This window comes from Trachemys scripta, chromosome 2 (genome assembly GCF_013100865.1).
Source record: "Trachemys scripta elegans isolate TJP31775 chromosome 2, CAS_Tse_1.0, whole genome shotgun sequence".
NCBI lineage: Eukaryota > Metazoa > Chordata > Testudines > Emydidae > Trachemys > Trachemys scripta.
The window spans coordinates 217,177,423-217,204,184 of NC_048299.1; the positions used below are offsets into that span (position 1 = coordinate 217,177,423).

General features: G+C 39.8%; 1 protein-coding gene across 3 annotated transcripts in view; it reads right to left on the reverse strand.

Annotated features, from left to right (window-relative positions):
* The window catches only part of PLAG1 (PLAG1 zinc finger), a 53,005-nt gene that overhangs the window by 11,019 nt on the left and 15,224 nt on the right, over window positions 1–26,762 (reverse strand). The window contains exon 2 of one of the 3 annotated variants that reach the window (XM_034762950.1): window positions 13,402–13,518. The exons of the other annotated variants lie outside the window; for them this stretch is intronic. The gene's annotated coding sequence lies outside the window, so the exon portion shown is untranslated. The remainder of the gene's footprint in view (window positions 1–13,401; window positions 13,519–26,762) is intronic. 3 annotated transcript variants of the gene reach the window in all.

Here is a 26,762-nt window from a genome sequence, read left to right on the forward strand (position 1 = left end):
ACAGAATGTAAAGTGTACAGCACTCATTTTATATTTATTTTTATTACAAATATTTGCACTCTAAAAAAAATAGAGTTTTTCAATTCATCTAATACAAGTACTGTAGTGCAGTCTCTTTATCATGAAAGCTGAACTTACAAATGTAGAATTATGTACCAAAAAAACTGCATTCAAAAATAAAACAATGTAAAACTTTAGCGCCTACAAGTCCAATCAGTCCTACTTCTTGTTCAGCCAATCACTCAAACAAGTTTGTTTACATTTGCAGAAGATAATGCTGCCTGCTTCTTTTTACAATGTCACCTGAAAGTGAGAACAAGTGTTTGCATGGCACTGTTTGTAGCTGGCGACAAGATATTTACATGCCAGATGCGCTTAAGAGTCATATCCCTGGATTTTTCAACCACCATTCCAGAGGACGTGTCCATGCTGATGATGGGTTCTGCTCAATAACGATCCAAAGCAGTGGGGTCCGACATATGTTTATTTTCTTCATCTGAGTCAGATGCCACCAGCAGAAGGTTGATTTTCTTTTTTGGTGGTTCGGGTTCTGTAGTTTCCGCATTGGGGTATTACTCTTTCAAGACTTCTGGAAGCATGCTCCACACCTTGTCCCTCTCAGATTTCAGAAGGCACTTCAGATTCTTAAATCTTGCGTTGAGTGCTGTAGCTATCTTTAGAAATTTCACATTGGAATCTTCCTTGCATTTTGTCAAATTTGCAGTGAAAGTGTTCTTAAAATGAACAACATGTGCTGGGTCATCATCCGAGACTGCTGTAACATGAAATATATGGCAGAATGTGGGTAAAACTGGGCAGGAGACATACAATTCTCACCCAAGGAGTTCAATCACAAATTTAATTAACATTTTTTTAATGAGCGTCATCAGCATGGAAGCATGTCCTCTGGAATGATGGCGGAAGCATGAAGAGGCATATGAATCTTTAGCGTATCTGGCACAAATATCTTGTAATGCCAGCTACATCAGTGTCATGTGAACGTCTGTTCTCACTTTCAGGTGACGTAATTAAGAAGTGGGCAGCATTATCTCCCATAAATGTAAACAAACTTGTTTCTCTTAGCGATTGGCTGAATAAGAAGTAGGAGTGAGTGGACTTGTAGGGTCTAAAGTTTTACATGGTTTTGTTTTTGAGAGCAGTTATGTAACAAAAAAAATCTAAATTCATAAGTTGCACTTTCATGATAGAGAGATTGCACTATGGTACTTGAATGAGGTGAATTGAAAAATACTATTTCTTTTGTTTATCATTTTTACAGTGCAAATATTTGTAATAAAAATAAATATAAACTGAGCACTGTACACTTAGTATTCTGTGTTGTAATTGAAATCAATATATTTGAAAATGTAGAAAAATATTCAAAAATATTTAATAAATTTCTATTGGTATTCTATTGTTTAACAGTGCGATTAATTTTTTTAATTGAGATTAATTTTTAATCGACTGAATTAACTGTGATTAAACGACAGCCTTAGTTTTTTCCTTACAAATATCAAATTTCTCTTCCTGTTTCTTACTGCAAGGCTTCCTGAATGATGATGTATTGCAAGCTTACTCAATCCCTAACTGTAAGGACGAGGTGTTGAATCTCTCCATCTGTTTTAGTTAAGTAGGTATAAAGCCCCATGTTTTCTGTGGCACACTGGCCCTGAAAATTTTGTGACAGGAACCCCAGGAATTATGTAGCACTGTCTCATACCAAACCTTCTCCCTCTTTACTACCTTGTCCACTCCAGTACAGTATTCTTTATTTGGGTATCCAATTCAACTTCACACAACCCCAACTTTCACTGTGCTGCAGATTTTTGTATGGAAAATGCATAACTGCATTAAAAAGTACTTGTGGGGGGAGGAAAGGAGACTGAAGGTTGCTGACACCTGGAAAGGAGTATTTGGGGCTTTTCATATCCAGGAAGGCGGGAGAAACATTTTGGAACTGAAAAGGGCAGCTGAAACTTTTGGTACTAGGGAGGGAAAAGAGCTCTTCTTTCCCACTCTTTCAAGCATAGGTAACTTTAAACGTGGGGAACAAGATTTACAACCAGCTACTCTTAACTTTACCCTGTATTAACATCTGACATTACCATGAACCAGAAAGAGAGTACATTAGATAGATATTTCTACTAAAACGATAAGCAGTGAAATAGTTAACATTTAAGATAGCTTCCTCACTGAAGTGAATGGGGCAACTCTCTGCTATCAGAGCTATTGTTTCAAGCTGTCTGCAGACAAAAGCAGATATAATTGCATAGATTTACAGAGAAAATAAAATGCACTTATGAAAGTTGTTGGTACACCCTCACCTTAAATATTGTGCTCAATTCTGGTTACTCATCTAAAAAAGTCCCAGTAGAAACAGATAGGGTTCAGAGATGGACAGGGATAGACAAAAATTAATTATCAGAGGCATTGGAAGGACTATCACATCAGGAGAGAGGGAGAAGACAGACTGATTAATAAGAGAGGACATGACAGATGTATTTAAAAGTAGTGAATGGTATAGAGAAGGTAAGTCAGGTGCGCTTATTTACCCACTCTCTAAAGAACAAGGCAATGTTCCTCCAACAAGAGGAATATTTTTAAATTAGGGCTGTCAGTTAATCGCAGTTAACTCATGCAATTTACTCAAAAAATGATCACGATTAATTGCAGTTTTAATCGCACTGTTAAATAAAATACCAATTGAAATTTATTAAATATTTGGGATTTTTTCTACGTTTTCAAATATATTGATTTCAATTACAACACAGAATACAAAGTGTAGAGTACTCACTTTATATTATTTTTATTACAAATATTTGCACTGTAAAAATGATAAAAGAAATAGTATTATTCAATTTACCTCATTCAAGTACCATAGTGCAATCTCTTTATCATGAAAGCTTTGATTCTAGATCACAGTGACAAGGCAAATTCATGGAGAAGAACAATAATGTGTCTGTGCAGCTATGTTGCAGCATAAAAGTAAGGGCTTTGTCTGAGTGTTAAACAAAAACCCTGATAATAAATTAACTTCTCTCAAATTTACCAGATTTTACTTTCTTGGCACTGTGATGCTATAATTCTACTAATTCTCCAATGTTTGAGAATCTTCCCAGGCAAACAAGACTTGAATTTCTAATAAAATAAATAAATAAATTTAATTTAATTTAATTTATTTAAAATACAAAGTACAAATCCCTATTTGCCCTTTACAGGTAACTTAACAGTTTGAAAACTAATTGCATTTTAAGAACATTTTAAAATGACCTGAACTCCAAAAATCTAGCCTAGGACAATTGAATTATTTGGTTGAAGAAACAGACAAGATTCTTCAATAGGGCTTGCAGCCTAAATTATTACTTCCATAGGAATTTCAATTATGTTAAAACAAATAATTAGTTTCACCACTTCTTTTAAAAATATTTATTTTAATATAATTAGTGACAGTTAGGTCTCCTGAATTTATGAAGGGATCTAAAGGAGATGAAAGAAACGACCAGTTTGTAAACTAGACTTCAGCAGGGGAAAGATCCAGGAAACATTAATGAGAGGTATAATAAGGATGTAATTAACGATACAAAAAATGGAATTATAGAGACATGCCATATTTGAAATATTTTTAATGGTTTGAGGAACAAAAGGAACCACTAGTTAAAGAGGTTGACATATTTTACTTGAACGTCGGGATTCCTAGATATGCTACAAACTACAATACAAAAGAACCCTGCTTTTGTGGATTAAATACTAGTTTTTAAAATTATATATATATATATATATATATATATATATATATATATATATATATATATATATATAGGTGAAACTGCGGTAAAATGGCAACATACATATGGGTTGGAGAAAAGAAAACAAAATCCAAGCACATGGGGAGGTGAGTGGTATATGAAATTCATTGTAGAGCAATGAAAAGATCTGAGTGAAGAATGAAAATATATTCAATGATCCTAAGAAACAAAAACAGGAGAATGACCTGTAGATAGTGAGAGATCAAATTTATGCCTCAGGCAAACTACTTAATAGATAACATATTCCTCTTCCAATTAGGGAATATATAAACATAGGTATCAAAAGTAAAACAGAGAAAATCATTCTAGAATTATATCAGGAAGTAGTGAGAGCATGTTAGCAAGTACTGGATGCATAATTATGGTTGTGCTATTGTTAGTATAATATCGAGTCAGAGAAAGTACAAAATACAGGGATTTTAGAATTTCATTAATTCAAAATTACAGAATTTAAGCCTTTATTACTTGGCAAAACAGAGATTCACAGTAGCCAGAAACAGGTTGAAGTGCACAAAATTTAGAAAGAATAGGAGCTGTGTCTCTTTCAAGCTAATGACAAACAAGTAGCAAGAGAGCACCTCTGTAAGCTAAGGAAAAAGCTGGATTCAAAGTGGCAAGTAGAATCCCCCCCCACCCCCACCCCCAAGTTGGTAACATGTAGCTCGGGCTACCAAAGTTAGAATAGAAATAATCTTACAGCTAGTAGTTAAGCAAGCATTTGCCTCCAAAGTCCTGAAGTTTTCTATCCTAGCCATGAAAGTATTGGCAAGTTTAAAAAAAAAAAAAAGATATTAAGCTTGTTAAACTACAGAGCACCATCTTTTTATATTAGAAAATAACTCATTTTTACACTATGTTATAGCAGCACAACAATGAATACTAGCAAAAAGAACAGGAGTACTTGTGGCACCTTAGAGACTAAAATTTATTTCAGCATAAGCTTTCGTGGGCTACAGCCCACGTCTTCACATGCATAGAGTGGAACACACAGACAGAAGATATTTATATATACAGAGAACATGAAAAGGTGGAAGTACGCATACCAATTGTAAGAGGCCAATCAATTGATGTATGCGTACTTCCACCTTTTCATGTTCTCTGTATGTATAAATATCTTCTGTCTGTGTGTTCCACTCTATGGAGCTGAAGAAATGAGCTGTAGCCCACGAAAGCTTATGCAGAAATAAATTTGTTTTCTCTAAGGTGCCACAAGTACTCCTGTTCTTTTTGTGGATACAGACTAACACGGCTGCTACTTTGTAACCAATGAATACTAGCACAATGGTGTAATCACCTTTTCTGAACATGAACAGAAAAATTTTGCTATGCATATCTTATTTAGTTTGTGGACATGTAAGAAATGAACTTACCAAACTTTACCATGAGCTAGTATGTTATTATTTAAAAAGCCATAATATTGAAATCTCTTTGTGTGCTTTCAGTGTTTAAAATGGACCTAAGTAATTTGAAATCTTCAGAACTCAGTTTGGGTTACTAGATATCCCAAATTATAAACTGAATTAAAGGAAATGAGTTGATTTGGGTTAACCAATCTGATCCCTGCAGCGTGTTGTGTGGTTTTTTTGTTTGTTTCTAGGATTTCTCTGGCACCACAGGGATGCTTTTCTGAGAACTTTGCAAAGACTATGATGCAAACAATTTTGGAGCTGTAAACTGAACTCTTGTCAATGTGCCTAAAGCCTGTATACAGGTGGATTTGTATATTTCAAGATCAAAATAAAAATAATTCGCACAAATTCATGTTTAATATGGTGGAACTTCTCTAACAAAGGCAAAGAAACTCTTAGCTACTACAGTAGCAAAATTTTATTTGCATGTATGAAAATGTCACTTTAAATATAGAACAAATGATAGGCAATGGTGAATTCTGTATATGCATAAATTAGCATAACCAGAGTGCACAGTAATAATATCAGAATCAAATTCATTTATGTAATTGATATAATTTTCCATTTATTACCTTTCACAAAGTGTAATACAATCTTCTCAAAATCTCTTCAGATTCTAATAGCCATAGGCTATTAATTTCAAAAGAAGTTTTATGTACCTGTATCTTTGAAGTTAACTGTTTAACAAGTATAATTAGGTTGTGGTGCAAGGCAAAGTGGTATAATAGGTTAGCAATAACTTTTCACTTCTTGTGAAGGGGATTCTACTCCTGACCTGGTGCTGAATGCTTTCAGTAGTCAATAAAGTCAAATGACATTTTGGTTGTCAGGTTCTAGTCCATTGGTAGAAAGTGAAAATGAAATTGATGAACTCATGCTAATCTTTCATTCATGCACTTTACGGCATATAGCAATAGTGGTTTTTTTTTGCTTTTCATTTTGTTTTTATTAAATAATAAATTAAATAATTTAACACAACTGACATGTCTCTTCTAGAGGCACCCAGAGCTGGAATTGCATGGAAAAATGTAGCTCCCAGTCACATCACTTCTCTCTGTTCATTTGAGCTGCATTCGTACCATGTGCTGAAAAGTAGAATGTACCAATGAGTTTAGCAATTTCACTTCGAAAGTCTGCTATGCAGGCAGCACAAAGGAACTGGCTGTGCTGGAAAAGCTACCAGGATGCCAAAAGGCAGGGCCAGTTTTTAAGTAGCATGGTCTGAAGAATTAAGCATCGGACTGGGAATGAGAAAGTCTTGAATTCTAATTGCAACTCTGCCAATTCACCATGTGGCAAGTCACGTCATCTTTCTGTCTCAATTTCTCCAACTGTGAAATGGGGATAATATTTACCTTCCTGCCTAGCAGGATTGTGAGGATTAGCTATTTAATGAGCACAAAGTACAATATAAATGCTAACTAGCAGTATTGAACAGGGCAAGCACAGTACAATGCCCTACACCGGAGAGGTACACAGATTGCTACAGAAAAAGTTCCCATGGATTTGGGACAACTGTACAATTCACAAGTGATAGAAATAACGCTATCAAACAGAAATTAGTTTTACATCCATGTATTGAATGTACATGATACATATAAACACAACAGTCAAAAAAGGGTATTAAGGGCCCAATTCTGCCCTATGTCAGATGGCAACTGAATACCTCTCCAACTTCACTAAGACTTGGTGTACACTTAAAACTTACACTGATGGTGCTACAGTGCTCAGACTGAAAAATCCACAGCCTGAGCACTGTAGCTATGCCCATTCAGAATGCTGTAGCTACGCCAACACCCCCCCCCAGTGTAGACACAGATAGGCTGATGGAAGAATGGTTTGCTGACCTAGCTACTGGCCCTTTGGGAAGTGGAGTTCTTACAGCAATGGAAAAACCCCTTCCATTGCTGCAGTCTGCATCTACCCTATGGGGCTATGGCAGCATAGCTATGGCGTTGAAGCTATGCCCCCATAGTGCAGACATGGCCTATGACTGCCTGGGGGGCAAACTGGGGCACCAGTTTTAGTATGTTTTCTCACTAAAGCTATTCCCGTTAGAACACTGCGGGAGAAAGGGTGTATGCGTGTCTAAGATTTTCAGTTGCTATGCAGCAGTAAATGTCCTAAAAACACTTCACTCTCCAAGAACCTGCTATTCTACCCAAAAAGGAAATAACTTTATAGAAAATTGATGATTTATATTAAAGAAAAATTTTCACTTACATTTATTCAAGATGGCCATTGCTACTACTGCTGGAGCTCTGATGCTGGCTGAGTATATCAAGTGACCCTATGAGCTAAAATACAGAAGCCTTAGGAGAGCATAACTAAAGATGCAGCACACTTAGGACAACCCCACACCCCCATCTCCCACACATTTTGAAAGAGTTCTCATGGCTTTTTTTGCTTTAAATCTCAATATTCAATTAATAGTTTATTTTTTCCTATTAAACTTTCGTGGTTTGAATGGGGATTAAAAGGTAGGGTTTGTAAAGAGGCGTAGGTTTCTGTTGCATGCTAAATTGCCTTTTAAAAGGTGAACAAACCACAAAGCTGGTATCAGCAAGCCTTTCTGAACAACTCAGAATATAGTAAAATTTTTGCCCAATTCAGTCAAACACACAAGTAAAGCATCATCCCTATTTTCAAGCAATCACCACCCTCTTCCGCTGCTAGTTATATCACTTATGCACCCATTTTGAAGTTTGTGAAGACACAAAAAACAAACTACCAGTTGCCCTAGTGCATCTGAAGTGCGTGGGATACTTAAGATACTGCACTGCTGAGAAAAGAAAACAAATATGAGTTTAAAAAAAGACAAATGAGGGATATTTTTCATGCAGGATTTCTTTCTTTGGGAAAAGCCTTCATCCCAGCACGCCACCTGAATCAATGAACTGTGCTATGGAAAAGCTATGTAGGAGGTGAAGGAAGTAGAGTCATTCGCACTCCCAGACTTTTGGATCCACTTCATGACTACTGTTGCAGATTGAGGGCTACAGTAACCACAGCTTCCTGCTGTGCTTCCTCTGTTCCACCAAATTGGGAAGGGTGGTGGTGGAGGGATCCATGTATATTAACAGATCCACTAGTCCCTGTCACAGCCCCACCTCCTAACCCCCTCCATGACTGAGCACAGGGAGCCATCACTAAGAAGTGCCGCATGGCACACAGTGGATGCTGGCTCCCTGCCCTTTCCTGGGGAGCTGCATCCAGTCTGGCTGCATCCAGGCTGCATCCTTGTTAGGAATCCATTCTTGCTGAAGCCTGAACCAGGAACCATGGGCTCCTAATGCGACATTGCTACCTATTTCAGCTATTACAAAATCTTCACTGTTCATCAGTAGCCATGGCACCAGTATGCTCTTCAAAGTTTTCCAATCAATGCAATAGCCCTCAATCTTGAATTGCAAAAGCCTATTTCCAAGGCTAGGAGCCACTTGTACATCCACTATTATTTGCTTTGTTTTGGTTTATTTTGCTATTAGCTTTTATAACACTGGGATGAACACTGAAATTATAATGCTTTTATATAACTCAGTGGTGTGCCTTCACCTAAAATACGGTGTGCATTTATAGTCACCCCGTCTCCAACAGGCTCTAGCAGAAATAGAAGAGACTGAAAGCCAGGCAATGAGAATGAAAAAACAGTTCATGTTAAGAGACTGAAAAGATTGGGACTGTTTATATTAGCTAGGAGACATGATAATAGTATACAAAATAACTAATGATATAGACGAAAACCAAAGAGTCACTCAATGAAATTGAAATTCAGCAAATTTAAAATAATAATAATAATAATGATAATAATAATAATAATAATAAGAAAAAATTGTTCACACTAAACAAAATTAGCCTGCGAGTTTTATTACCACAAGATATCATTAAGATCAAAAGCTTAGCATGATTAAACTAAGATTGGATATTTACATAGCTAACGAGACTATCCAGAATTATAACAGTAAGGATTGTTTTAAAAACAAGTTTTTTAGAAGGGCTATCAACTCTCATGCTTCAGGGCATAAACCAAATAAATGTGGGTAGGGAGGGAACTTTCCCTTGGGAAGGTTATCCCATACAGGGTTTCTTGTATCTTCCTCTGAAGTATCTGGGACTGGCCACTATCAAGATAGGATGCTAGACTAGATGAAACACCAGTCTGAATTCCTGTGTCATATAATATCTACAAGCCAAATCGATGGAGTAAAACCGTGTATATGTATGCATGGAACTCCAAGTAGCAGCCTCGTATCTCCCTGGAGTTTCTTTTGAGACATGCAGTTGAACCTGCCTTGGATATAGTTGAATATGTTTTAAGACCTCAGGCACTGGGATACCTGCCAGATGACAACAAATATGTCTACATAATCTCATCTATTTAATCTTTCAGTGGAAACACTCTGCCCTCTAGATGTATTCCTGTAGGCTATGAACAGCACACGTGTTTTACAGAAGACTTACTCCTGTCCAAGTAATAACTGAGAACTCTTCTAGCATCCGAACAATGCAAACTAGCTTCTCCCAAAATTGAATGAAGATTGGTGAAAATATAGATAAATTACTTACTAAAAACACTTGAAGAGTTGCACAGAACCATCTTATCCTTATGGAACAGTCAGGGGTGTGTGTGGGGGGGCGCATGGGAGCCTGGATCATGCACTCTTCATGCTTATGTGATGACTATCAAGAATGCAGCCTTTTTTAAGCAATTGTAAAGAAATGAACATAGGAAATCGCAAACTGAATCAGACCAGTGGTCCACCTAGCCCCATATCCTAGCCAATAGTGACCAGTACAGGGGAGGAAAGCATAAGAAATTCTTGAGTGGACAATTGTGGGATAATCCATAATTGTGGTAATGTTTTTGCAGATAATAAAATTGCCTAGGATTAGAGAATACTGTGAAGAAATGCAGAGGGATTTAACAAAATTAATTGACTAGGTAGCAAGATGGCAGATGAAATTCAGTGTCAATAAAATGCAAGGAAAGAAATAATCTGAACTATTCTCATACCCATTGATGAGTTCTATATTTAGCCAGTCAGAAGAAAAAACTCCAGGGTGCAATTGTGGACAGCTCAGTTAAAACATATGCTCAATATTCAGTGGCAGTCAGAGGAACAATCAATGTTAATACGTACAAAGATTGTGAACAAAATAAGTTTATATAGAAATCTATAATGCAGCCTTGCTTGTAATACTATTTAGTTATGGTCACTCCATCTCAAAAAGAAACATCAGAAATAGAAGGGGTCCAGAAACAAGCAATGACAATTAGAAGGATACACAGATTTCTGGATAAAATATTCTCCATCAGCACTTCATTTCTGCCCCACACAGGTCCACCTAACTATTAAAGCCACCTAGAAAATTAATAGAACATACTTTTGTTCTGAAGCCAGGAACATTTAATGCCTAAAAGGAAAAGTTAAGGCCTAAAAGTACATACCCTCTTCTCCTTCAACCATAGGTACATTACCATTACCACAACTATAGTGCACAAATTACAGACCACATGCTGCAAACTTAATTCTGTCCCCTAGAGATACCAATCTTTAATCCAGTTAAGTTCCTTTCTCCAACACAACCAATTACCACACCAAACATCCACAACTATTGTGAAAAAAACAATCTTATAAAGGAATGCATGCAAAAGAGGAAGAGATAGGTTATCAGAAGGAAATGGAATAGAAAGTTCAGTGTTTATAGGAGGAAAAGAAACAGAGGTCTGATGATCTCAAGGTTGTCTTTCTGAATGGTTTGTCTTCTCATTGTACATATGGGCCCTCAAATGGAAGGTCCTTCAGAGAGGCCTCTCTTCTAAATGAGACCCCAGAACCCATCAGTCACAAATACAGTCTCATGATTATAGTAGCGGTCACTAAAAATCTAGAAGCTGCGTCCAAAGCATTGTGAAACCCTCACATATTTTGTGACTTATCAGCCTTCATCAACTTTAGTCATTGCCTCTCTCCTGGCCTCTTCAGAAAGGTGCTCTACCAATGACAGGAGTTTATCCAGGGTAAGAAGTTATATTTGGCCAATAACCCCTACTAATTAGCTACATGAGGAGAGAAACAGAACAAATCAAGGCTTTTTTCCATCCCAGAAAATCAAAGTATATGGCAGGGATCGGCAACCTTTGGCATGTGGCTCACCAGGGTAAGCACCCTGGCGGGCTGGGCCTGTTTGTTTACCTGCTGCATCCACAGGTTCAGCTGATCGCGGCTCCCACTGGCCACGGTTTGCCGTCCCAGGCTAATGGGGGCGGCGGGAAGCGGCAGCCAGCATATCCCTCGCCACTTACCCTGGCGAGCAGCATGCCAAAGGTTGCCGATCCCTGGTATATGGCATATCTGTTCTTAGAGGCAGAGATGCCAATGAAAGTTCATGGCAAACTGATGCATCAGGCACAACCGGGGATCCAAGTATAGGATGTGAATGGCATATTCAAAGCCCCTCAGGGATAGAATAGATGGGATCTGTCCTCTTGGAAGTAGATACGACCTCAGCAGAGTTTAGCCAAAAATACTCTGCAGGTTCTAAGATGCTTCCATTATTTGGAATGGCCACCTGCCTAAATTGTCTTAGGTTACTGTAAGACTCTAGATCAAGCACCTTTGAAAGCTGTCCCAAGATCTCCTCCTTGAAGCTTCTGACAGCATCAGGTGGAGAAGTTACACACTGCCTCATCCTGGATGGTAAAGGTGGTGAACCCTCAGAAGACTCTTGCATTGCACCCCTCATCTTCAGCATCCCATAAATCTGATCAGAGCCTAGGGAAGAAAACACCCAGAAAGACAAATCTGGTGGAAGGCAACTCTCTTTCGGTGATGAGAATCTGGCTGAAGTCTCTTTTGTGATTTCTCAGGAGGCCATTGTCTAAGCTTTTGACCTCAGGACTATTGTGCTCACATTGACCAATATGGACAGCAGTCCCTGTTGACAAGGGAGATGAAAAACAGAGACACCCCCCACCTCCCTCCAGGATCAGAAGATTGCTAGGCAGTTACGTGGGTCTGTTGCAAGACCAGAATACAGACCATCATCCTGACCAGAGAGCAAGTCAGGATCCATAAGCTGCACCTGGCATCTTCAGGTAGTAAAGGACCCTAGAAAGATCTTCAGTGTCTATCACCCAGGCAGTTCTTGACACAAAATCTAGTCTTCCTTCAGAAGAGGGCCCACAGTCAAAGTTTGGATTGCTGAAGGTTCCCTGTTCAGAGTAACAGAAGATGAGGAAGAGAAGAGCCAGATACATTATATTAAGGAGAGCGTTGCTTCACCGTCTGTTAGGACATCTCTGGGACAAGACAAGAAGGAAGTATCAATGCCAAAGAAGCCAATGCTGAAGGCTGACACCTAGGCCTCAAGAATGGTTGAGGCCAAGGAGAGCAATACTGTGACATCTCCCACACTAATGAATTGGTTTTCTTTTTTTAATACTGTGGAGCAATCCAGCACTGACAGATATGGCACAGATGATCACTGGATCCTCTGCTCTCAGAATGGCAACAAAGCCAAAGAGGTTGATTCCACATCCGATATCATAGCTCTCTTTGCAAAAGTCCATGCTGAGGCAGCCTCAGTATAGACCTCCTGATCACCAGTATTGGACTTCAGTGCAAAGCTGCTTATCACCAACTCACCTCACCTCTCCACTTCAACAACTTCTACTTAAACATCAAGAAATCCCTTAGCACTGACTTCACCAATCAGCACTACAGCTAGCCAACTAGGACTTAGGCCACATCTACATTACAAACTTACATCGCTATAACTACGTCTCTCAGGAGTGTGAAAAATCCACACCTCTGAGCAATGCAGTTATATCAACGTAGACAGCGCTCTGTTGACGGGAGGGCATCTCCCATCGACATAGCTATCGTCTCTCAGGGAGGTGGATTAAAGTACGCCAATGGGAGAAGCTCTCCCACTGCATAACAGCATCTTCATTGAAGTGCTGCAGCTGTACCGCATTTTAAGCAGCGTGTTAAGTGCAGACCTGCCCTTAGACTCTTTAGAATCCCTTTATGTTGATCACATCAAGGGCTTAGCACTGGACTGGAATGAAGGAGTCTTTAAAGCTTCCTCAAACAAGGGCTTCTTGAGGCACCTCTGTTTGGGGAGCTGTAAGGACCTATAGGGATTATATCCACAACAGATCAAGCACTGGATTTACTCACCTGTCACCAACATTATAGCTTCATATGATGCACTGATCTTAGCAGTGGACATCCCAGTTGCTGAGAGCTAACCAACAGGGCCAAACTAAGTCCACATCAGCACAAAGTGTATGTCGTCTAAAATAAAAACAAAACAAAAAACGATAAACCACCTACATCAAATGCTATGCCTAGAAAACTCTAACAGATGCCTAAGAGATAAGGCAATGGACAGTCCTCGGTTCCAGCTTGCTGTTTCTAAGGCTGTAAGAAAGGACCAAAAACTTGCAAGCTTCTACACCAAAGGCAGGCAACTACAGAGCATGGATCTCAATACAGGGAATTCTCAAAGGCATTAAGCTTTCATTTAAAAAAAAATTTATATCTAGTTGAAGAAAACCTTTCAAAACATGAACCAAATGTACTGTAAAAAGATGCAGTAGTGTCTTCTTCTGTCTGCAGACAAATTAGGTCAGTGCCTTTACTGCTACTCATAGTCTAGCCCAGTAGCAGCAATGCAATGAAATTAACAACTCTGGTCAGTTTCCCAGCTGTTACAGAAAGCCTGGGTGTTTGTGAAACCATCAGTCACTTCAATTTCATGTTGTTTCTGCAAACCACAGCAGATGTGCTAGAGTTATTCACAGGGGAAGGAGACCCAAAAACAGGCTGGGGAAGAGGAAGAATTCCCTATAGCAGCTACAAGGGTATGGCAAGTGGAGAACACAAGAGAGAAAGCTCCTTGTTTCTTCCAGGAGCCAAAGGAATGAGTGATGTTTGAAGTTGGTCAAATATCTAGTAACCAAAGTGATAGAAGAGACGGAGCTCCCAGGCAAGAACCAGGGACAGCACACTGTTAAAAAGCCAGCACTTTCTCCATTCACAAAAAACATGGTAGCAGAGAAGGGAGACAGGGAGCTCACCAGTTATGATTCCTGAACTTCACTGATCCTGGAAACCACCACCTACTATTCCCCATCTTTTCTATCTACTTAAGCTAGGAGTTTGAAAAATATTTTTCTTTTATCATATTCATAGTTAGGACATTAACCAAGTAAAACTATACTCCATAGCAACAGTTGATTAGGACTAACTACAAAAAAGCAAAGTTCTTAAAAATAAACACCTTGAGGCTAAAAGTTACTAAAGTCTCAGCTTGATTACGGTAATCTGCTAATCAGTATACATCTTTCTCAAACTGACAAAATCTCACTGAAATAAATACCAAAAAATTCAGACATCAATACATTAAGAACTGCTCACGTATAACACTCAAACAATATCCAACACGAGAAAAGGCATAATGAACAATTTGAAAAATAAGTATTTTTAGTTAAAAAACCCAAACAAAAAAGTTACCCACCACAAAAATCTTGCAAAGACCCAGTTTGTTCTATAACAGAGCCTTTATCCATAATTACATGGCGTCTGATTCAAGACAAACATTTTTGCATGATAATTTAAAAAACAACAAAAACAAAACAGTTCTATTGTTTTTTTAATTAGCCCAAAGCTGGAAATAAAACTGAAGCTTTACAGCCAAATGACACAAATTCCTGACTTAAGCAGTGAAAGATTTTTACACTGAGAATGTGTAATTTAGTTATGCCTGGAAAATGTTTTATGTCCTATTTGTGCCTATAGGCTGCAGAGTTTTTCTGAAGAAACATCATTCAAAATGAACATCAATTGAAAACTTTTATCAATCTTAATATACTGATTCTCAAAGGTGTATTAACATTTTAACCCTATGCTTCTAAAATGAAAGGGACAATGTGTCAAATGCAGCACTCAGAATGGTTCATTTAACACCTTGATCTCACTGGACATTTCACTGCCAAATGGAAGCAATCCACTAACAGCATCCTCATACAAACTGATGTGACATACTGGGAAGAAATCTGCTGCTAACCTCCTCACAAGCTCTGTGATGGCGAAAAAGTGAAGGTGCTCTGCAAGGGTGCGGACAAGTGTCACTGGAAGCCTTTCCCATGCAGGTGGGTGTGATGAGAAGAATGCACTCCACTGGTGGTCTCCACACAAATTTTAGGGCTGCAGGAAATGGGAATAGGTAGTTGGCAGTCTTCCCAAGTGAAGTGGACTAACAGTAGCCAGCCTGAGGTGCATTAAATGGATAGCAAAGGGATTCAACATGTGGCCATTTCAGACACCAATGTTATCAAACCATATTAGGTTCCAAAATTCAAAGAAAACGGTTTTGATTTTTAAAAATTTTCTATTATAAGACAACCCACTCTTTAATCAATCCAATAGAGAACAGTGGTGTGAAATGCACTGCCCTTCATCTTGCCTCCTAAGTGGACTGATAAGCCCTGACAAAATGGCTTGTTAACAAACTTTAACTAAAAGCAGGACAATAATTCTTATACTATCTTACACAGGATTTCACACTCAATAATACTGATTCCACCTGCCACAGGCTCAGAAATATCAACCCACTCTATTATAGGCTTATTAAGGTTGCCTGGCACTTCCCATTATAAGACCCTATTTTCAGTTTCTTTTAACTGTGAAACTATATAGTTGAAATCTGCCAAAAAATTAATCCTGAAGGCATACACCCAGCATGGCCAATTTCAGCCAGAACAGTTCAGCCATTTCCAAGAATAAGGCTACAGAAAAAAAATGTTAAAGAATTCTGGTACCTTTTCTTTGAAAAGCTCTTAGCATACCTATGCTTTGGTGTAGGGCAGGAGTCGGCAACCTTTCAGAAGTGGTGTGCCGAGTCTTCATTTATTCAATCTAATTTAAGGTTTCGCATGCCAGTAATACATTGTAACATTTTTAGAAGATCTCTTTCTATAAGTCTACAATATATAACTAAACTATTGTTGTATGTAAAGTAAATAAGGTTTTTAAAATGTTTAAGAAGCTTCATTTAAAATTAAATTAAAATGCAGAGCCCCCCGGACCGGTGGCCAGGACCCAGGCAGTGTAAGTGCCACTGAAAATCAGCTCACGTGCCGCCTTCAGCCTGCGTGCCATAGGTTGCCTACCCCGGCGTAGGGACTTGAAATTTGACAGGGCGTGGTCTTTGCACCAGTGAGGTAATGTGATACCTCCCCCTGGAAATATGCCCAATTTGATCTAGTTATAAGCCTTTCAAAAGTTACAGTTCACCCATGCTCAATAGAGACGTCTTAGATTTTAAGCTCTGAATTTCCTGAAGATTCTGTCTGCCCTCAGTATGTTCCAGCCTGGGGATGAGCAGGACTTTCCCTGCAATTGCAAGTGTCTGCTATAGGTAGGGTCCTACCAAATTCACGGCCCATTCTGGTCAATTTCACGGTCATAGAATTTTTAAAAAAAATCATAAATTTCATGATTTCGGCTATTTAAATCTGAGATTTCATGGTGTTGTAATTGTAGGGGACCTGACCCAAAAAGGAGTTGTGGGGAGGTGGCAAGGTTATTGTGTGTGTGGGGGGGGGGGGGGGGGGGGGGGGAAGGTTGTGGTACTGTTATCCTTACTTCTGTGCTGCTGCTGGCGACAGCTCTGCCTTCAGAGTTGGGCAGCTGGAAGGCAGTGGCTGGGAACCCAGGTTTGAAGGCAGAGCCACCAGCAGCAGCAGCACAGAAGTAAGGATGGCATGGTGTAGTATGGTATTGCCCCCCTTACTTCTGCACTGCTGCTGGTGGGGCGCTGCCTTCAGAGCTGGGCACTAAGCCAACAGCCACCCAGCTCTGATGGTAGCACAGAAGTAAGGGTGGCAATACCACAGTCCCCTCCCCCAAATAACCTTGTGACCCCCCTGCAACTCCCTTTTGGGTCAGGAACCCCAATTTGAGAAACGCTGGTCTTCCCCTGTGAAATCTGTATAATATAAGGTAAAAGCACACATGACCAGATTTCATGGCCCGTGACACGTTTTTCATGGCCATGAATTTGGTAGGGCCCTAGCTATGGACCATGCCAAGACTGAGCTCACAAAATGAGAGTTGGGACACACCCCAGAGTGATGCAAATTTCAGCGCTGTAAAGTGGCAGTGTAAAGTACCAGCACTGGGAGCGGTAGCTACTCCCCTCATGGGGGTGGGTTTTTTACAGCACTGTGGGAGCTCCCCCCCGGCACTGGTGCCGTGACTACACAGCCATGTTAAAGCGCTGCCGAGGCAGCATTTTAACACTGGTAGTGAAGACATACCCTAAGTGACTGGGCACTCCTCAACTCCTAATGACTTTAGTGGGAGTTGGGGTATTCAGCCACTTTCCAGATAAAGCCCTTACCACTGTATCCTTAAACACAAGACGTTTCCAGCCAGAAACCTGAAAGAATGAAATCAACTAGGAACATATGTTCATAAAAGCAAAGGGGGGTGTTAAAATATAGAAGACTAGTGTTGATATCAAGAATCATAATGGACAAAACCAGACGTTTACTTTAGGACTTTTCTTTTGTTTAAAGATCTTTTATTTTATTCAGAGTTCAGTTAACTGGTTTTAGAGGTTTTCTTTTTGATTCTTGATTTAGGTTGTTTAATATCTTGTCCTAACAGGTAATGTCTAAAGTTCACTGGCAAACAATAATGGTAACAATAGCTTTAATTCCTATGCCCCAATTTATCGTGGGTGATTATATAATTTGTATTAAATCTTTATAACTAGACATTAATAAAATTTGCATCAGTAACTAAATCAAGTTAGTTCTATCAATGCAAACTCTTAATGCAGATGGGCTGCTCTTGCACAGAGGGGAACATATACCACCACCACTTAATTTGGCAGTCAATTATGTAGCTCCACAAGAGAAATTAAAAAAATATTTTAAGGCCTAACTTCTACATGCTTTGGTGATGCAGGCTATAGAAAATAAGTTAACAGGTAAATTTGCCATGAACTTAAGTGCTAAAACTAATTATAATGCAAATGTACATTTTTAAAATAAAAAATAAAGTCTCAAAACAGTATTTACGTTTCCATGATAGAGGAACTGAAAATGTTTGAATTCAGTAATAGAACCTGGAGGTGATCTGCTTTGCCTTCATTCCGCACTTAGAGAAGGCATTATTGGAGGCCACTGAAGATCTTTGTAGACCAGGGATCTGCAAACTTTGGCATGTGGCCAAAGCAGCTGGTGGGAAAAGCCGCTGGTGGGCCAGGACGGTTTACCTGCAGCATCTGCAGATTCAACCGGTTGCAGCTCCCACTGGCCACGGTTCGCCGTCCCAGGCCAACGGGGGCTGCTGGTTGCTCTTCCCGCAGCCTCCATTGGCCTGGGATGGCGAACCGCACCAGTGAGAGCTGCGATCGGCTGAACCTGCAGACACTGCAGGTAAACAAACTGTCCCGGCCAGCCAGCAAATTTCCCTGACGGGCCGCGTGCCAAAGGTTGCCAATCCCTGCTGTAGACCATATTTTACCCACTGGTGGCATTTTTAGTTCAGCCATATCCAAGCTAGTCAGTCTGCCTGTGAATGGAACAGATTGCGGGTCTCTGACTTTTTGGGGGTGAGAAGCAGGACAGAAGAGGAAGAAGAGGGGAAGACGCTGTGACGTTGTGCAGTCTATATGGTTTTATAAAAACTTGATAATAAGTCAATATAATGTAACTGAGATAGTTTTAGAGAAAATACGGTAATAAGTGGATGTAACGTAACTGGGATATGCCTCATGCAAAAGGTCTCTTGTAAGGTATCATTACAAAGCTTATAATCTACTGAGTATGATCATCTGATTTGTATAAATGTACCACTCTTGTATCTAAAACTAGAAATATAAAATGTAACTCTGAGGGTCTATTGTAATTGTGTAAAGTGTGGACCATTAATGATGGTTTGGAATCTTGATGACTCCCATTGTCTGCAGATGGCTGTATTTACCTGTGAGTCTTCCTGTATATGTGTGTGCTGGCAAGTGAGTAATGAAGTCTTGCAGTGACATGTGATCATGTCACCTGAACTGGAATCCATCTTTAACCTGGTGCTTTTCCAGTGAGGGGGGGTGGAAAACCAGAGAGACAAAGAGTTCCCGCCTTATGCAAAAGATATATAAAGTGGGGAAGAGAACAGAGAGGGAGAGGAGCCATCATGAAGAATCCCCTAGCTACCACCTGAGCTGCAACAAGAGCTGTACCAGGGGAAAGAATTGTGCCCAGGCCTGGAAGGTGTCCAGTCTGAGAAAAAACTTATTGAAGCATCTCTGAGGGTGAGATTATCTGTATTCAGTTTGATTAGGCATAGATTTGCGCATTTTATTTTACTTGGTGACTTACTTTGTTCTGTCTGTTACTACTTTGAACCACTTAAATCCTACTGTCTGTATTTAATAAAATCACTTTCTATTTAGTAATTCACTCAGAGTATGTATTAATACCTGGGGGAGCAAACAACTGTGCATCTCTCTCTATCAGTGTTATAGAGGGCGAACAATTTATGAGTTTGCCCTGCATAAGCTTTATGCAGGGTAAAACGGATTTATCTGGGTTTAGACCCCATTGGGAGTTGGGCATCTGAGTGCTAAAGACAAGTACACTACTGCGAGCTGTTTTCAGGTAAACTTGCAGCTTTGGGACAGGAGATTCTGACCCTGGATCTGTGTCTGGAGCCAGACGGGAGTGTCTGGCTCAGCAAGACAGGGTGCTGGAGTCCTGAGCTGGCAGGGAAAACAGAAGCAGGGGTAGTCTTTACACATCGGGTGGCAGCTCCCAAGGGGGTTTCTGTGATCCAACCCGTCACAGATGCTACTAGTTAGATTACCTCAGCATTTCCCTAAGTGCTAGATGTGCCCCCCCACCAAATGGTGTACAAAAGATAAGCTGGGGGTATTCTTAAAATATATAAATTAAGACAGGTAGGCCTTTAACAACACATGGCACAGTTGGGGGAGAGGGGAGGATTATGTGTGGAATTTATTTCATTTTCCTGAAGAGAGGCTCAGCTTTCAAAACATTTGGAAAACACTGGATTGTTTGAAGCAGCTTGGTTGACTGAATATTTCAGTCCCTGTTCTTTTCTAATATGCACCAACATGTGAGAGGTGAGGTATAACATATTATGCACAGAGTTATATGTTGCAAAAAATTATAATTTAAAAAGTAAAGTCATAATACGGTGGATCTGCATACAACACAAAAACAGCTCCTTCCTTGGGGACACTTTCTCTGGGGATTTCTTCTTGACCCTCCCTAAAACTGGGTTGCCTTCTGATAGAAAGATATTCTTAGATGCCTTTCTGGGGATAGCCCTTAAATTTAGAAGGCATAGCTGCAGCTCTAAAGCAGCCTTTTTGCAACTACCTGTTTGTTTCTCTTCACCCTCTTCCAGTTGATGAGTACTCTTGAAGAAATGACATTTTTTGAGAATGTGCTACATAGAAAAAAATTATTTTTCTTCAAAATGCTCCTAGATTCGTTGAACTTATGCGTCCAGTCATCCTGTCAGTTGACCTCAACATTTGTTGTTCAAGCATAACTGATGGAATTATCCGATCCCTTAATTAAAAAATTCCTGTCAAAATGTAATAGAAATTTGATTCTTAAAAAACAGAAGAGCCATTCACTTGAACCTTCGGGCTCAGTCTTGTCCTGCACAGTGCATATGCACTAAGATGTTTTATAAGATGGTAAGATGCAGAGAACCCAAGGGAAAGGACAGACAATCAAGCTAGCTGGTGCACCAAAGCTCCAAGGAAATATGTTCTGTTGCCTAATGGGAAGTGAAATCCTCCCCCCCCCCCCCAGCTCCGATCTGCAGCACACCCTCGCTGGGGTTCAGGCTGCTTCAAGAATCATCTGTTCGCATCCTACTGTATATCTTCCCTCATAGCCTAGGGTTTGACAAGCTGGATGTTATCTTTTTTCTAGAAGTGACTTAATTCTCACTTCTGACGCTTGTCTCAGCAGACCATTCTAATTCTTCACAACAAAGTTTCCCTCCAGAGAAAATTTTGTTCAGTGGGAGGAATGATGGTTTAACTGTGTATTAGTCAGGGATAGCGGATTTTATTTATTTATTTATTTATTAAATTTTTGGTAGCTTCAGTAATTGTCAAGCAGTGCAATTACTACAAAGTACTGTAAGTACTTTATTTTATTACCCTTATCTTTCTTCCCCATTTCCTGTTTGTTGCATCTAGTCTCACGATTACACTGTAATGTGATGTGTGTGTGTGTTTTTGTACAGCCTCTAACACAATGGATCCTGATGGGGGCCTGCAGGCACTACCACATTACAAATAATAAAGGATTCAAGCCATAAAGCAAAGGAGAATAGGTGTATCCATATTTACTACACCCACCAATGTGGTATCTGAGTGTCATTTACACTGGAGAACACCATTCGAGACTATGTAGTTCAAAAAAAGAGGATACCTCCTTCTGATTAAGAAACCTGAAGTTTCAAAAGTATTATTAAATTAGTCATTTGCGAGTAAACAATGAGTTAGGAAGTTATTTTCCCCAATTGTAGTGGGAATTTCCATATGAAAGTGCAACAGGGATCACCACACTATTTATCTGATTGTTTGCACGGTGTTCTTGGCAATTACCCTACACAGTAAATTGGGTGGAATATTAGCTCAGCAGGCTCACAGGACTTGGAACTAGGTGGAATGATTTTGTGGCCCACACTTATAAAAAATGGCAGTAAAAAGTCCAGACAGCGAGCAAATAAAATAAGAATGCTTATTACCTCCAGGCACAAATGATGAAGCACACGCAAGGCTAAAAATTAACACTGATGTACAGGCACGTCACACTTTTCTCAGCCATGATGTGCACAAGGTGACATGGGCAGCCCACGGAGCGGGGAAATAGGGAGAACAGGACAGAAGAAGAAGAAGAAGAAGAAGAAAAAAAAAAAGACAGCTGTTGCTCTCGAATTAATGCTGCAACACCCTTGTGCAAGCTCATTGTGACAGAAGCACTATCACTTCCAAAAGCCAAACAGGATTTTCCTGGTCTCCATATTTGGATTCAGAGCTGAAAAATATTCTCTCCAGTGGCACACTCTGGACATGCTGGGACCAATAGCAACTAGGTGATCACTTTACATTTGCTGTAATCAAAATGTCAAATCACGACTGGGAACAGCTTGCTGGTGTCTGCTTCACTGCTGGTATTACTAGCTAGACTAAATCATGAACGCTTTCTACTAGATGGTTTACATCATTTGCCATCTCTGATGATGGCTGTTGTTTTTGTGTGTGCACATTCATATTTTCTGGCAATTTTGAAATCAGGAAATGCAATCATCTCTCAAATTTTCTGAAAACTGCTCGCCACAACTGGCAAGTTATACCTGATGAGAAATCCTCTTACCAACATTCTGGTATAAAGCATGCTGTTGTCAACTTCCATGGTGAAGAACTGCTTTATATCTGTGCTCTGCTAGCTGCTGTTTTTTGCAGTTTCAACATGCTTTTTCACACCAACGTGAATTTTCACATCGTTATGACCGGCATGCACAACAGATTTGTCCATAGGACAAAGCTGACAGTAGACATAATCATTGCCTTTTCTTGACAGCTTAACCACATTTGGTTGTATAGTTCATTTTTTAACTTCTGAAACCTTTTTGAGTGTTTTTTGGTACATGTGGCTCATTTTATCACCCGTACCAGTCGTTTTGATAAACAGTGGTGGTTAAGCTTTGGGGCAAGTAGGGCGTAGAAAGAAAATCGTGCCTACTTGCCCCCATGGCACTACTCTCACCAGGGATGCAATCAGAATTTTCCCCATTGCACTCCTCACCCCAAACAGGGTGAAGGGGAGGATTGGTCTCAGGAAAGCTGCCTTGCTATGACGCCTGGTGGAATCTCCATCAGTGAGGTTTTTAAGAACAGGTTAGACAAACGCCCGTCAGGGATGGTAGTTATTACTTATCCTGCATTGAGTGCAGGGGGCTGGACTAGATCGGTGATTCTCAACCTGGGGCCCAGGGTCCCCCGGGGGGCTGCAACCAGGTTTCAGGGGGGCCGCCAAGCAGGGCCAACAGATTTGCTGGGGCCCAGGACAGAAAGCTGAAGCCCCACTGCATGGGGCTGAAGCTAAAGCCTGAGTAACTTAGCTTCACGGGACCCTATGTGGCATGGGATCCTGCATAACTGCCCTGCTTGGCCCTGGCTTTTATATGCAGCAAAACAGTGGTGTGGCAGAAGTGGGCAATGGAGTTTTTATAGCATGTTGGTGGTGGGGGGGGGGAGAACTTACAGAAAAAAGTTGAGAACCCCTGGACTAGATGACCTACTGAGGTCCCTTATAGTCCTACACACCTATGATTCTAAGGAGGGAGCCTGAGAGGCGTGGGGGGGGGCACCCTTCCTGTCTAAGGCCAAGCCCCCCCCCCAATTGCACCTGAACCCCAAACTGAAAGAAGGGGATGATTGGTCCTAGGAAAGCCTCCCTGTTATGCTACCTAGGTTCCTTAATTACCGTGGCCAGGCCCAGACCTGCTTCCCGGGATGATCCTCCTCTTCTCCCTTCAGTGTCCCATTCCCTCTCCTCCTCCACCACAACTGCCTCCTTCTGCCCTTCTGGCTTTTCCTCCCACACAGACTGCACCGCAACAGATCAGATAGTAGGCAAGCCACAACGATTCTGAATGGAGTTTGGGGCATGGGATTCACCACCCAAGTCACAGGTGGCGTGTTGTGCTCTAACTGCCCAGTGTGGATCCTGCTGGCATACTCTACAAGGTATCTAGAGCACATTAACATAATCCAGCAAGTGCACACGGCAGCTAAAGTGCAACACCCAGCCTAGGTGATGGATCTGGCACCTCAAACCCCATTCAAAACTGCCACTGCTTGCCTCCTGTCAGACCTGTCACTGCGCAGTCTGTGCATCTGCCATAGGGCTGGTGGTGAAGAATGGCCCCTGCAGCAATATTTGATATGTTCACTGGACCCAAGTCATGGGGAATGATGCAAAAGTCATAGATGTAAGGCCTGAATTCATAATTACATGTAAAAATTGGGAAGATTACAGAAAATTTGACAGGGCTGGTATCTCCACTATTCCTACCCTACCCCCTCCTATCCATACTAAAGGCTTAGCCTGTCTCTCTGACATCTCCTTGCGGAGGTCTAGCTGTTAGCTCAAGCTCAGCATGACTAAAACAGAGCTCTTAATCTCCCCAACTAGCCGTTCCTCGATCACTGTGAACCTCATCATCATTCTACCTATCACTCTGGCCCATAAACTTGGTCAGAGTCCAAGATGATGCCTAGTTCTCACATCCAGACTACGGATTCTTTATGCATAAATTGCTAAAATATGGCCTTTCCTCTCCACATAGCTAAAACTCTCGCCCAGGCTCTCATCTCGTATCTTGATTATTGCAACATCCTTTTCTCTGGCCTTGACAAATGCAATCTTGCCCTGTTCATATACACTCAAAATGCTGCTGCAGATATCATTTTCCTAGCACATCACTTTGAACGTGTCACCCGTCTCTCTGCATTCCTCCAGTGGCTCCCTCTTCTCTATTGCATCAAATATAAGTTGCTTGTTTTCACTTTCAGGGCCCCTTCATGACCAATCATCCATCAGAAATCAGGGCCCTAATGTTTTTCTTTTGAGAGGGAGGAGATAGTTATACTCTATCTGAGCAGAGGAAAGTGAAAAAATGAGAAACTCACACAGGAAAAAGATATATATTAACACAAAGGTAATAATGAAAAAAATCAATGGAAATGGTGAATAATATATATATATATATATATATATATATATATAATAGAATATAAAGGATTAATTGAGGAATAAATGGAAATTTACAAAATCAAATATTTCAGACAAATATTGAAGACATTGTTTCTTAATGATTATATCTATGTAAAAGGATGTAAAAGAAAGATCAAGAGGAAAGTTTTTTTAAAACAAAAATTTAAAAATCAATGGATTATGTTTTGAAAGGGCAGTTTAGGTGCTGACAAAGTTGTTGGACAGTTTTACCCTATTTTATCGTTTTCCCTGTTTAGTATATTCAAGGTATGTATGCAACAGTCAAGGAGGAAAAGTTAATAGGTCTTGGAATAAAGCATGAAAGAATAATAATGTATGGAAAAGAAGTCATTAAATAAGGAAGAGAAAAGAGGGAGAAACTCTCAGAAGCAGCGATTAAGTAGCAAAGAAAGAAAAGCAACCTGTTCAATCCACATTTAAAAAACAAAACAAAAAAAAAAAACTAATTTGTCCTCCTGGTCTTCCCTCACTGCAATGAGTTTATTACAGGCTTGAACTGTTGCCTGTCATGTCTTGTTTAAATATAAACTTTTTCAGTAAGTAGATTCTTGTCTTTAAAAAACACACAGTTCTGCTCTGAAAATGGAAACTAAAAATAGCATTGAAGCCTCCCATTCACGTCCTGTTTTCTGTCTCAAACTTAGTCAATTAACAAGTAAAATTATGGGTTTTTCCCCTGAGCTGCTAGCTCTTTTTTTGGTTTTTGTGCTGTTTTTTAACTGCAAACTCACCCTGGACTGTGACAATCAAGCTATGTCTTTTGACTGAAATTAGTTCTGGTGAGGTGGACAGCAATGGATTAAGGTCTATATTACTTGCATAGACGTATGTAACAATATGGCAATTTGAGAATACAGCCACAAATACTAAATTAAAAATCTATACTTAGTTGCAAAAATATTAGATATAAAGGGCAAGGTATTTAGAAGTATTTAATAGTTTTCCTAAGGAACAAGTTTCTTAATAAAAATCATTTAAACTACGATATTTTTAAGATAAGGAAATGTTGAGCAATCTCTGTAAAGATAATACATGTTATACTAGCATGGATTAATGTGTCAGGAAACTCTGAGGACACATTAACTTCTTAAGTTCATACTGATTGGGAAGCCCATCATGAACAATACTTCTGCAAATTAGCAAGTGAACAAGTAAAAGGAATCTGTTTATTATTTTGCCAATTTTTGGATCATTTTAATAATACTTCATGATTTAAACATACTGTAAAGTATTTGTTTTTTTAAACAATCAAGTCTTATTATTAAGAAATCGCATTCACTACAGTGGTCGGGAGTCTTTCCTGGTTGGCAGAGAGACTGCTATTTGATGAATTAGAGTCTGCAAATAAGCAATGGTCTACTTTAATTTTATATAAGATTACTGAGTGTGTTTGAGAGAGGACAAATGTCCTAAAGAAGCTCCTGAGAGAAGTGAGTCAATCTTAAATTTCCTAACACCTCCTGCCCCTCAACAAAAACAAAGAAACCAACAAGCCAACCAGACAGATAAACCCTCAGCTACCATTCTAAGTTTATTCAATATCATTCTTTTATTGAGTAAATGCACTTTAGTTATTTTTTGGGAAAAGCTCTGATTTAGCATTTATCCTGTCTGCTTAGTAAGGGAATGTGCATACAGCAGTTCTCTGTAATCTTGCTGCAGAGCTGCGAACTGAGA